This window comes from Lolium perenne, chromosome 2 (genome assembly GCF_019359855.2).
Source record: "Lolium perenne isolate Kyuss_39 chromosome 2, Kyuss_2.0, whole genome shotgun sequence".
In the NCBI taxonomy this organism is placed as follows: domain Eukaryota; kingdom Viridiplantae; phylum Streptophyta; class Magnoliopsida; order Poales; family Poaceae; genus Lolium; species Lolium perenne.
The window spans coordinates 37,829,985-37,842,572 of record NC_067245.2 but is presented as its reverse complement, the minus strand read 5'-3'; the positions used below and the strand labels follow the sequence as shown (position 1 = coordinate 37,842,572).

Below are 12,588 nucleotides of genomic sequence, written 5' to 3'. Positions count from 1 at the left end.
AGCCCCCGATATACCCGCGGCGGGACACTTCAGCGTACACGTGCTGGTAACTGATAAGTGTTATCGCCCGAAGGTGAGGAATGTCAGACCGGGGATCCATGCCATGCACCATTTTGTGAATCACACCTTGCATCACACTTTGACACATAGAATATAGGTCCACATGCAAGGTTTGGTGGGGTTCCGGTGCTCCGGCGGTCGTTATCCCCCTCCTCCCCCCAAAACAGCGGAACGCGTGCCCCGGCGGGTCTACCCCCCTAGATTTCTCCGCGCGAGGGTGCACCAATGTAACTTTTCATAGGTTTAGGTTTGTTTAGTCCATGGACATATGGAAAACCATGTGTGGCACCCTTTGGCACAGTCTAGCCCCCGATATACCCGCGGCGGGACACTTCAGCGTACACGTCCAGGAATCTGTTAAGTGTTATCGCCCGAAGGTGAGGAATGTCAGACCGGGGATCCATGCCATGCACCATTTTGTGAATCACACCTTGCATCACACTTTGACACATAGAATAGGTCCACATGCAAGGTTTGGTGGGGTTCCGGTGCTCCGGCGGTCGTTATCCCCCTCCTCCCCCAAAACAGCGGAACGTGTGCCCCAGCGGGTCTACCCCCCTAGATTTCTCCGCGCGAGGGTGCACCAATGTAACTTTTCATTCCTTTATGTTTGTTTAGTACATATACACATGGAGAACCAAGATTGGGACCCTTTGGCACATATACCCGCAGCTAGAGCCATTATCACACGATCGACGGTGTGCCTGATCTACTGGTTAGGGTTAGGTGTAGGGTTAGGGCTAGGGTTTAGGGGCTAGGGCTAGGGTTTAGGTTAAAGGGTAAGTATTTATTGTTAGGTTTAGGTTTAGGGTTTAGGGTTAGGGTTAGGGTTTATGATGCATGCTTCTGCAGCTCCGGCGTCGTGGTTTAGGGATTTAGAGGGGTTTAGGGCTCGAAGCCTCCCCAGTTTAGGGTTTAGGGTTTAGGGGAGCTACTTTTGCACCATTAGACCTTGCACCACACTTTGACACATATCATAGGTCCACATGCAAGGTTTGGTGGGGTTCCGGTGCTCCGGCGGTCGTTATCCCCCTCCTCCCCCAAAACAGCGGAACGTGTGCCCCGGCGGGTCTACCCCCCTAGATTTCTCCGCGCGAGGGTGCACCAATGTAACTTTTCATAGGTTTAGGTTTGTTTAGTCCATGGACATATGGAAAACCATGTGTGGCACCCTTTGGCACAGTCTAGCCCCCGATATACCCGCGGCGGGACACTTCAGCGTACACGTCCGTGAATCATAAGTGTTATCGCCCGAAGGTGAGGAATGTCGACCGGGATCAATGCCATGCACCATTTTGTGAATCACACCTTGCAACACACTTTGACACATATAATAGGTCCACATGCAAGGTTTGGTGGGGTTCCGGTGCTCCGGCGGTCGTTATCCCCCTCCTCCCCCCAAAACAGCGGAACGTGTGCCCCAGCGGGTCTACCCCCCTAGATTTCTCCGCGCGAGGGTGCACCAATGTAACTTTTCATTCCTTTATGTTTGTTTAGTACATATACACATGGAGAACCAAAGATTGGGACCCTTTGGCACATATACCAGCAGCTAGAGCCATTATCACACGATCGACGGTGTGCCTGGTCTACTGGTTAGGGTTAGGTGTAGGGTTAGGGCTAGGGTTTAGGGGCTAGGGCTAGGGTTTAGGTTAAAGGGTAAGTATTTATGGTTAGGTTTAGGTTTAGGGTTTAGGGTTAGGGTTAGGGTTTATGATGCATGCTTCTGCAGCTCCGCTGGTCGTGGTTTAGGGATTTAGAGGGGTTTAGGGCTCGAAGCCTCCCAGTTTAGGGTTTAGGGTTTAGGGGAGCTACTTTTGCACCATTACACCTTGCACCACACTTTGACACATATCATAGGTCCACATGCAAGGTTTGGTGGGGTTCCGGTGCTCCGGCGGTCGTTATCCCCCTCCTCCCCCCAAAACAGCGGAACGTGTGCCCCGGCGGGTCTACCCCCCTAGATTTCTCCGCGCGAGGGTGCACCAATGTAACTTTTTAATTCTTTTGGTTATGATTTAGGGTTAGGGTAAGGTTTAGGGTTAAGGGTTATGGTTAGGGATTTCGGGTTGATCTGCAACTCCCGCGTTAGCAATTGAAGTTGCGTCTACCCCCCTTGATTTTTCCGCGTGAGGTGAACCGGATTGAATCACATATTTATTGAAAAGCATGGGACATATATTATTACATAATACACATTTTGAAAAAACAAGTTTAATATAATTTTTAAATAAAACTTAATGTTATCGATAATTAAAATGGTAAAAATAAAAAATCCTTTGCCGTGCGTAAGCCCACGGCAAAGAACTCTGCCGCACGGCAAAGGGTCCTTTGCCGTGCGCTTCTCCCTTTGCCGTGCGCTTCTCCCTTTGCCGTGCGTAAGCCCACGGCAAAGCCCTTCCCGCACGGCAAAGCGCCCCTGCCGCACGGCAAAGGCCTGCGCACGGCAAAGCCACGACTTAACCCTAAACGCATCGATCCGACCAGGTGGGTTTCTGGCCAATCGAGCACGCGCCCGCACCCTGCCTCCTCCCACGCGCCAAGCGCCGCCGCCCACCTCCTGCTCTCCTCCGCCCCTCCGGCCAGCCGCCGTCGCCAGCCCCCACCGCCCACGCCGCCGCCGCTGCTGGCCCCACCCGCCCACGCAGCCGCCGCCGGCCTCCTCCCACGCAGCCGCCGCCGGCCTCCTCCTCCTCCTCCCACGCAGCCGCCGCCGGCCTCCTCCTCCCACGCAGCCGCCGCCGGCCTCCTCCTCCCACGCAGCCGCCGCCGGCCTCCTCCTCCTCCTCCCACGCAGCTGCCGCCGGCCTCCTCCTCCCACGCAGCCGCCGCCGGCCTCCTCCTCCTCCTCCCACGCAGCCGCCGCCGGCCTCCTCCTCCCACGCAGCCGCCGCCGGCCTCCTCCTCCCGTGCTTCAAGGTAACGCCCTCTCCACCGCCTCACCTTTTTCCTCTCGCCAGCCCCCACCGCCGGGGACCAGCCTTCCGCCGTCGGCCTCGTGTTCGTGGCTGCCTGTGGCGGTGGCGGCACCGTCCGGTTTTTTTTTTCTGCCACGGTTAGGGTTTGTTAGGGTGCGTTGCCGTAGGCTCTGGTTTACCCTCCCTCGGTATCTGACCCGCGCAAATTGCCGCCGCCGAGAAGGGGGAAGCAAATCCAGCTCGAGGGACTGCATTTCGGCGGGAATTCCGGCTCCTCGTCAGTCGTTGCTAGCTCGTAGTGGAGTGGAGTGGACACCGCAGCCGCGACGTTGCTGTCACGTGGTCGGGGTGATTGGGGTTGGGGTTCTGTCGGCCCGGTTCGGTAGGGGCTGCTATTTTCGTGGGGGTAACGGGCGCAATTCTGCTGCCAGCGGGCGTGCCCTCGAGGATTATTCTTTAGATTTTGCCGTGATCGGTGGTTTTAGCCGCCGGGGGAGGATCTAGCAGGGTGTCCTTGAGTTGGGCATATGACTGCGTATGGAATGCTTCCAATTCCAACTTGGGAGCCCGCCGCCGCCCGCGGTGAGAATTTTGTGTGTGCGAGTGAAGGCTATTTTACCTTGGCATTGTCTTCTCATGGCTGTTCATGGGCATGGAGGAGATGATAGTATAATCCGGTTCTAAACTTCCAACTGGGATTTTAGTTTAGTATGAATTAGATATAGGATTTTAGTTTAGAATAATATTTTAGTGTTTAGTATAAATTAGAAATAGGAATTTAGCTTTGAAAAAGGTGTTTATGATACGGATATGTTAAAACTAGCCCCATATGGCAAAAATAAGATAATGTGCCGGAAGGAAATTCTTTATGGTGAAGTAATATTGTTATACCACTATTGTAAAAAATTCTTGTTCACTTGCATGACTATTTTTCTCGTTATGCAGGCGATGCTTCGAGGTGGACACGAGGGGCGGCGTCGCGGGGGTGTTTGACGGGGCGTTCCGGATCTTCTTCGGCGATTCTCTCAGAGGGTCGTTGATCTTCTTCGCTTGTTGTCGATCACGCTTCGAGGGTGAGAATCCGTTCGCCTCTCTTGTACCTAGGTTTTTTTTTGTGTCTAGATCACCAAGTCTGTCGCGATACCTAGGCGTCTCTTCCCGACCGTAAGGGTTACGCGGATAAATATGCATTAGTGGTCTCGCATATTATGAACCGTAACTCTTACGGCATTTATCGGGACAGCCGGCGGATGCGTAGTTGGGTACGTTCTCCGTGCTCTACCCCGATCCGAGACAGGATTTCGGTAGCGCCTCCCCGTTGTTCTCCGGATGCACACCCCTCTCGGCTTTTTGCCGAGACGTGTATCGGGAGAGCAGCGGGGAGGTGCTGCCGAAATTCTGTCCCGGATCGGGGTAGAGCTGGGAGAACGTACTCAATCTACGGATCCGGCGGCTGCTAGGAGCCCACCTAGTAGAGTTTCAGGTTGATGCACGCGTAAAATAAATAAATATATGATGCATTTATTTCGTATTTGATATATAAATGCTATGTTCGTCTGTTTTGTTGCTGATTAGAGGATGGATAATCGTGGCTGGATGTACGATGGCAGAATCAGTCAGTGGAACTATACTGATGAATGGGGAGAAAAGACCGAGCAGTTTGTGGATAGGGCGTTTGCCATCCCTAGCAGACCTATAAGTGTTTGGTGCCCTTGTAGTAAGTGCGCTAACCGAAAGGCACAGGACAAGGAAACTATGAGTATGCACCTGATCAAGTTTGGGTTCACACCGTCCTACAGATTTGGACTTACCATGGAGAAAAGGCAAAGAAACGTGCTAGGAAGGAGGTGCGGCAGATTCAACCTAGGGGGGAATATGACACTGGTTTTGATAGGTGCTTAGAAAACTTGGCTAATGGTAATGTGCCTGAAAGCTCTCATGTAGAGGTGGAGACACCTCAGGATGCGGAGACAAGTGAGGACCCGGAGGAAAACACAAAGGAGTACTATGAGGCTCTGTTTGCTTCGCAGAAACCCCTACATGAAAATACAGAGGTTACCCAACTAGATGCCATCGCTCGCCTTATGGCCTTGAAGTGCCATAGGAACTTGTGCAGAGATGGGTTCGATGAACTTCTGGTCATCGTAGGCAGCCTTCTGCCGAAAGGGCACCTCTTGCCGCAAAACTTCTACTATTCGACCAAATTGCTCAGTGACCTTAAGATGTCATCTCAGCAGATACACGCTTGTCCAAAGGGATGCATGCTATTCAGAGAGGAGCACGCTGACACAAATTATTGCATCAAATGCAATTCCTCTAGGTACTTTGAGGTAGACCGCAATGGTGATGGTCAGAAGAGGCAGACCACGGTTGCCAAGAATATCCTCCGCTATCTTCCAGTTCTACCGAGGATCCAGCGGCTCTTCATGACCGAGGATACCGCCTGCCAGATGAGGTGGGCCGTGGAAGGAAACAGATACACCGACAAGATGATACATCCGTCGGATGGTACCGCATGGAAGAACTTTGTGAAGAAATTTCCACCGAAAGCTGTGTGACCCGAGGAGCGTAGCTTGCGATATCTACCGATGGGTTCAATCCATATGGTATGTCGGCTGCAGATACAGCTTGTTGGCCGTTGTTTGTTATTCCCATGAACCTCCCCTCGGCGTCTGCATGAGATCAGAGAACATGTTTGTGTCGATGATAATCCCAGGGCCCAAATACCCGGGCAAGAACATGAATGTGTACCTGGAACCGCTGGTGGATGACTTGGTTCGTGGCTGGGAAGGTCGCGGGATCCGAACATATGACGCATCAAAGAAGGAGTACTTCGATATGTATGTGTGGTACCACACGTCCCTGCATGACCTGCCAGCACGTGCTTTGTTCTGCGGGTGGTGTACACATGGGAAGTGGCCTTGCCCACAGTGCAGACAGGCCGTGACTTTCTTCTGGCTAAACAAGGGAGGCAAGTATTCATGCAGCCGTGGCAGTACTTGCAGGTATTTGCATTTATGTGTTATTGATTTCTTTATCGCCATGTAGTTTATTTTACCATAATGGGTTTATCTTGTGCATGTAGAACCCTCCTCAGTACGTCGGCAACGACGATAGGTGCTTTCGTGCGATGGTCATGTGGTGGACATGCCCCCAGTACCTCAAGAAGCACGAGGAGGGCAAGGCGAAGCGGGCAGAGATGCGAGGTGGATCGCATATCCAAGGCAGCATCCCCATCTCTCTTCACCTGCAGAAGGAGGTGAGCAAATTAATGGTTCCTTCATTCTTTGAATTCATGTTATATATTTGTTAACTCCGCAAGGGTGTGTCACTTCACTCAATTACATGTTCTCTTTTGCAGAAGTCAGACAGAGCGAAGCCTAACGTCTTTGCCGTGCTAAAGAAGATGAAGCAAAGGAAGACGCCCGATCCTGAGACGGGTCCTTGTGGGTTAACCCGCAATCCGAGACCTGCACGGCGTATGTCTCCAAGTTCAAGCGAAGCACGGCGAGGACGCCAATCCAGAGGCCGAGGACTTTGACCCCGAGGTCGCGGTGCTTGCGGGAGAAGGCTTGAAGCATGGCCGCCTATGGTTTGGTGACGGGTGCGTCGACCCAGCGAGGGTTCCCTCTCTCCGCCGCATCCGTCGTGGTCGTAAGAGCGGCCAGCCCGAGGTAGAGCCCGGCCACGGGCTTCGGATCTAGTCGGTCGAGCGGTTACGGGTATGTTCTTCCTCGGGTCTCTACATTTCCTTTACATGCTTTCCATTGAAATGTTAATGACATCGCGGCAACACAACGTAGGAGGAGATGGCAGCGAAGGAGCAGGCGGCCCAGGAGCAAAGGGCGCAGATGGAGCAGCAGATTCGCAGCACAGCCAGAAGCAGACACGTATGATGCAGAGATGCAACAGCAGCAAGAGATGATGCAGCAAAGAAGCAGTACGTATGAGCTGGCTCATGAGCCAGACGGCTCTGTCTTCTCCACCGGGGAGTATTCCTGCTCCTCCACCTTACTCCATGCCGTGGATGCCGCCACCGCCCACTCAGAGCCCGGGGACACCTCTCACCGTGAACAACTTGAACATCATCCGGAGCATGAACCGCGGTGAGTCCTCTTGTGCACAACCCGGTACTTGTACTTGTTCAAGTGTTCAATATGCAAATGCAAATGTTCATTCCATCAACCTTATAGATTATATGTCACAAGGAAATGACGATGAGGCCGGCGGAAGCGGAGGAGGACAAGGTTGATGGCATGGTCTTCGTGCACTTTGTCGGATTGTATGCTTGTAATGGATTGTAATATTGGACATTGCACTATGGACTCTATGTAACTTGTGTGGATGGACTATGGACTCTATGTAATGCATGAATATGTGTGTTTGATGTATTTGTGGTGTTCCCGTAGTGTTTGGTGATGTTATGTTGAAGATTATATGAGTATATGCTTTATTGTCAATTGCTATATTTGAAATGCAGGGAATAAGCAAAAAACAGCAAAAAAATGAAAAAAACAGGGCCCTTTGCCGTGCGTGTGCACACGGCAAAGGACATTTGGTCACTTTGCCGTGTGCACACGCACGGCAAAGGGGCCACGTGGCGGCAGCCTGTAGACCTGGGAGGTCCTGGGGGGTGTGCTGCAAAGCACTTTGCCGTGCGAGGCGGCGCACGGCAAAGCGTGCGCACGGCACAGAGCAGCCGCACGGCAACGTATGCGCGCACGGCAAAGTGTTGGCCGCACGGCAACGTACGCGCGCACGGCAAAGCATCCAGCGCACGGCAACGCAGTGCCGCACGGCACAGACTTTGGCGCACGGCAGAGAACTGAGCGCACGGCAGAGGGCTTTGCCGTGCAAAACGAGCACGCGCACGGCAACGTTGGCTTTGCCGTCGCTACCTTTGCCGGGCAAACTTTACCGTGCGCACGCGCACGGCAAAGCCTTTGCCGTGCGTATAGGTGTCTTTGCCGTGCAAAGTGGCGCACGGCAACGCCCTGTTCTCCCGTAGTGCCACCAGCGACCCACCAACCCTAGAGCCCGCCCCGACCAGATCCAGATCTGAGATCCCGCCACCATGACGGGGAGCTCGAGCTACCGGGGCAGCCAACCTGGGAGGGAGGGAGCAACACAGAAGAGGAGGGGAGGCTCACCCAACAGCGACCTCAATGGCAGCGACTTGGCCGAGCGCAACAACGACCTCCATGGCGCAGCGCGAGAGCCCGGAGTAGAACTCCCTGCTGCCCCTCACTGGCAATTAGCTAGTGTCCTTTGCCACGGCGGCCCCCGGGGGCGACGAGGTAGGAGACAAATGAAAGGGAGTGGCGGCGCATGGGGGCTATTGTTTGCCCCCTCGGTCGCCTGGAGGGGACAACCCGAGGGGTGTTTATTTTCTTTCAAATCGAGAAGAATTTTAGTCTTAGCGACCGGAGCTCTCTCTAGTCTCTACTCCCTCGTCAGAGGCGAGAGCTTGCTTACAATAATGTATGAAACTTGAATTTTTCATATTTTAAAACTCGGCTGGAACAAACTATGCAAATTTTGTGAGATCGTTCCTTCATCTGCCAAAGCTTCATTAATGGTTTCATAAAACTTTGGAATGGGTTACCATGGTTTCATAGTGGTTCGAATTTCACTCGGATATGAAACATAAAAGGCTTGTTTTGAAAATAGGGAGGGATGTTCAAATGAAATATGAGCGTAACTCCAAGGTGTTTTGTATATGAACACGCATGAATCTTGAAGTAAATATATGATAGGATATGTAGATTTTCATTTTGGCACTAGCTAGTTTCGAAAATATAGTGGGGATGTCGCACAACTCAACGTCTCTCTTCTCTCCTCTAACCGGGACGGCGGAACGCCATTGTGCAAACGCCCATTGCCATCCATGAACCATGTAGACCCCAACCGCCTTTGCCCCCAGCTCTTATAATAAGTAGGCTGCACGCTGCAACTAGCAACTTCTCGATCCTTACAAGCAGCGGCGCAAGCGCAACGGCCAAGCTCTCTCCCAACCCGATGCAGGCGGCGATAGGGACGGGCCACGGCACCGGCTACCGCTCTTCTACGAGCGCAAGGGGTGGCTCGTGCGCCCCCACCTCACCATCATCGACATGCGGCAATGCCGCCGCACGCGTCGATGCCCAGGCGAGGCCAAGCAGCGCGACTCCTCCTCCTCTAGCTACGACGACGACGATGCTTCGACTTGTGCGGCCGCGCGGCCGGGAAGACGTGCACCAGCCGCAGCGGCGGCGATGCCTGACGCGGGACGCAAGCACCATGAGGCGTTGCGGCTTGCGCGCGTCTTCGCCTCCTCCATCCACGATCGTTGACATTAGGGTGAGTTTTTTTTGGTGTCGCGCTTCTTTCTTCTTGGACACGACGCGAGACTGCTGTTGTATTCCATGGATATTTTTCCTTTTTGCTTTTTATGGATATTTCCTTTCACTGCAATGGAACTATGAAAACGTATTTCATTTTTTCCGCGTCTGGAGCTGCTCTCCGCTCCCACATTTCCCTGCCATGGAGCCATTTTCACTAGTGAGTCCAACCATTTATTTATACTGAACTATTTTAATTGGTTATCACCTTATTCTCTCGGCACATGTTCTAACAACTGAAATTCTATACTATATGTACCCAAAAATTACCACATAATATTGCTAAATTTTAAGATACAATCTTTTATTATGTAATATAATGTTGATCATGATAATTACATTTGTACTAAACTTACTAGGGTATTTGTTCCTTCTGTGATTATGTATTCGTAAAGACAATTGGTTTAAGTTAATCTTCAAGATCATATAATATATAACTATAATGACAACCTATATTTCTTCACTGATATTGTTTTACCATATATATGAATTCCAAGTTTGCATTTCAATCTATTTTATTTCCTTATACTCTCTTTACATATATACTTTATCTATATACCTGGAAAATGGATCTAAAAGTGACAGAGGTTTTCATAGTGCATGCTTGTCTATTTTAAATCTAATAAGTAAAATGAGGGATAATTACCAATGCCCTAAATAGAAAATTATAGAGTATACAAAAATAAATCTGGGAAGGGCTATCATCAAATCATTTGCATTCTCCTTGTAGTGCGTCTGGGTTCAACAATGCAAGGTCTTGAAATAACAAAATTTTGGCTCAATTGCATATTTATATTTTTTTCTGATTTGTTTTTTTTTCAGGAACACGCGGAGGATCGCATGTCTTCTGCATTAAGATAGAAATAGTACTTGTTACAACCCCACACAAGAACACAAGTCAGAAGAGACCTTGTCCACCCACACACACACAACCACTCCTCCACACCAACAACGACTACACGAAACTCGACTTGCTCGATCCGTTGCCAAACATGGAAAAGAACCGCGACACCGAGCGTTGAGACCACGTGAAGGCCAGTGCCAGAAGCTTCCGAAGAACAGCCATAACTTCAACCAGCAGCCCGAGCAACGTACCACCCAACCCTATGCCTAGTTTGATTTCCATGGAGGCATGGGGTTCAGGGATTTCCATTCTTTTAATCTCTCCATGCTAGCCAAACAAATTTGGAGATTGATCAATGATCCAGAAGCTATGTGTGCAAGAGTTCTTAGATCAAAGTATTTTCCTAATAGAGACATCTTGAAGGCTGGATCCAAAAAGGGAGCTTCTTTCACATGGCAAAGTTTAGTGGCCGGCCTACATACCTTTAAAGGGGGTTACATATGGAGAGTGGGGATGGTGACAAATTAATATATGGAGTGATCACTGGATACCCTCTAGTCATAATATGAAGGTGATCTCACCTAGGGAAGGTGACGTATATACAAAAGTCTCAGAACTGATTGATCCCTTGACTGACCAGTGGGATGACCAACTCTTGAGAATTTTTTTGAATGATCTTGATGTCCGGAGAATCTTCCAAATTTCCCTTAACAACCAATGGTCGTTACTAAACATGGCCGATACACTGTTCGATCTGCATATCATTTACAATGGAGACACCAGTTTGGCCCAAGTGCTGGGCAGTTTGCTATCCCAGGTGCCTCGAGAAATCATCCAGTGTGGAAGAATCTCTGGAAATTAAAAATCCCGAGTAAGATTAAGGTTAAGATTTTTATATGGAGTGCCCTACATGGAATCATACCCCTGAAAATCAGTTGCAGAATAATATTCTGAGCACCGAGTTGAACTTTCCTGACCACAGGGTTGAACTTCCTGAATAACAGGGGTTGGAGCTACTGATTATACATCAAATTTCTCAACCATATGTTAGAATTGTGAAAATGATATACCGTTGGATAGATAATGAAAAACCGCAACTTTTTCATGTTTACACTTTTCTCAGTACGAAACGTTTCTATGTGACCACAAAACGAACTTTTAGTCCGATTTTCGAACCCCTTTATCCAAATGGTGCAAATGATATACCATTGGATAGATATTTAAATTTCAAATCTTTTTCATATTTTGAGTTTTTCAAATTTCGAACATTTTTTAAATAATTTTGAAAATACCGAAATCCGGACGTATTAAAAAACAGGCGAACGGTAATTTCGATAAAAAAATTCAACCGTTTATCGCAATTGTGCAAATGATATACCGTTGGATAGGTAATGAAACACCGCAACTTTTTATGTTTACACTTTTCGCAGATTTTTCACGGTATAAATTTAATTTTGAATATACGAAACATTCCTATATGTCCATAACACAAACTTTTACTCCGATTTTCAAACTCCTTCCCCAAATGTTACAGATGATATACCGTTGGGTAGATACTGAAATTTCACAAAATTTTCATTTTTTTTTCAAATTCAACATAGTTTTTAAATAATTTTGAAAATAATGTAATACAGACGTATTAAAAAACGGACGGACAGTAATTTCTATCAATTTTTTCAACCGTTTGTCGGAATGATGCACATGATATGTCATTGAAAAGCTACCGAGCAAACTCAACCTTTTCATGTTTTAAGCTTTTTCAAATTCCACACGGATTGAATTTCAAAAAACAGAGCATTGAATTGCCCACTGACATGCGTTTGCACTGCTTGTGCTATGAGCTTGAACTGCCCGACGCGGGTTTTTGAGTGACAGTCCCCAAATGATATTTCCGCAATTTTCAAATAATAAATTGAAATAATGAGAATGATATATCATTGGAAAGGTGTCAACAAGGCGCATCTTTTTTTTGTATCTAACATATGTCTAAAATTCATACGGTTCAAAACTAATTTTAGAAGTTTTAAAATTAAGTTTTTGGTGTTCTTTGCGAGATGATGACTTGATTTTGATGGGTAAAATATCTTGATTTATTGTGAAATATAGTAGGTAATTAAATTAGACTAACGCTCTACCATATAAATCTTTTTGGTTCCAAATATTGAGGTGATCAGTGACGAGGGATCACCTTGCTAATGCCTACGTATTGTATATTTGGGTTTTGGGAAAGGGCGATGATGAAGATTCCGGGAGTGAGATTGGGCACACGATATACCCAGCTTCGGGTCCTTTGGCGGAGGATCCCTACGAGCTGCTAGCCATCTAGTATATGATCACAAGTATGTTTACAGGGGGCCGCCGTAGGCGGAACTATGTTGTCTCTCTC

The 12,588-nt window shown here is 49.0% G+C and overlaps 1 long non-coding RNA gene and 1 pseudogene across 1 annotated transcript; both read left to right on the top strand.

Moving 5' to 3' along the window:
- The window catches only part of LOC139835449 (protein trichome birefringence-like 10), a 132,091-nt pseudogene that overhangs the window by 78,321 nt on the left and 41,182 nt on the right, over window positions 1-12,588 (top strand).
- LOC127329883 (uncharacterized) lies at window positions 6,933-7,438 on the top strand. Its single transcript, XR_011750862.1, has 2 exons — window positions 6,933-7,084; window positions 7,172-7,438. It is a non-coding gene; the product is annotated as an uncharacterized lncRNA (long non-coding RNA).